Here is a 361-nt window from a genome sequence, read left to right on the forward strand (position 1 = left end):
GGGTTGGACACCTATTCCAAAAGAAGAAGCTGCCTCAGAAAGAGGAGAGAGAAGTAAGGTGAGGAAAGATGAACATACACTAGTCGTTAAATGATGGAGTATTCAATAATGGTACACGAGTTGTGGTTTTTCCAGACTAATCGACTAGTCACTTTTACTACTCCACAATGTGAATCTCCTAGTTGCTAGTCGGTGAATATAGATTATTCCAAAGCATTCCCTCCTCATTACTTAAAATATTATTTCATTAATTAGTTCTGTACCGGGGCGGCCCGGTAGTCCAGTGGTGAGCACGTCGACTTCACAGTGCAGAGGTACCGGGTTCATTTCCAGCTCCGGCTTCCCTGTGTGGAGTTTGCAT

Source organism: Hippocampus comes, unplaced genomic scaffold (assembly GCF_001891065.2).
Source record: "Hippocampus comes isolate QL1 unplaced genomic scaffold, H_comes_QL1_v1.1 scaffold252, whole genome shotgun sequence".
Taxonomy (NCBI): Eukaryota; Metazoa; Chordata; class Actinopteri; order Syngnathiformes; family Syngnathidae; genus Hippocampus; species Hippocampus comes.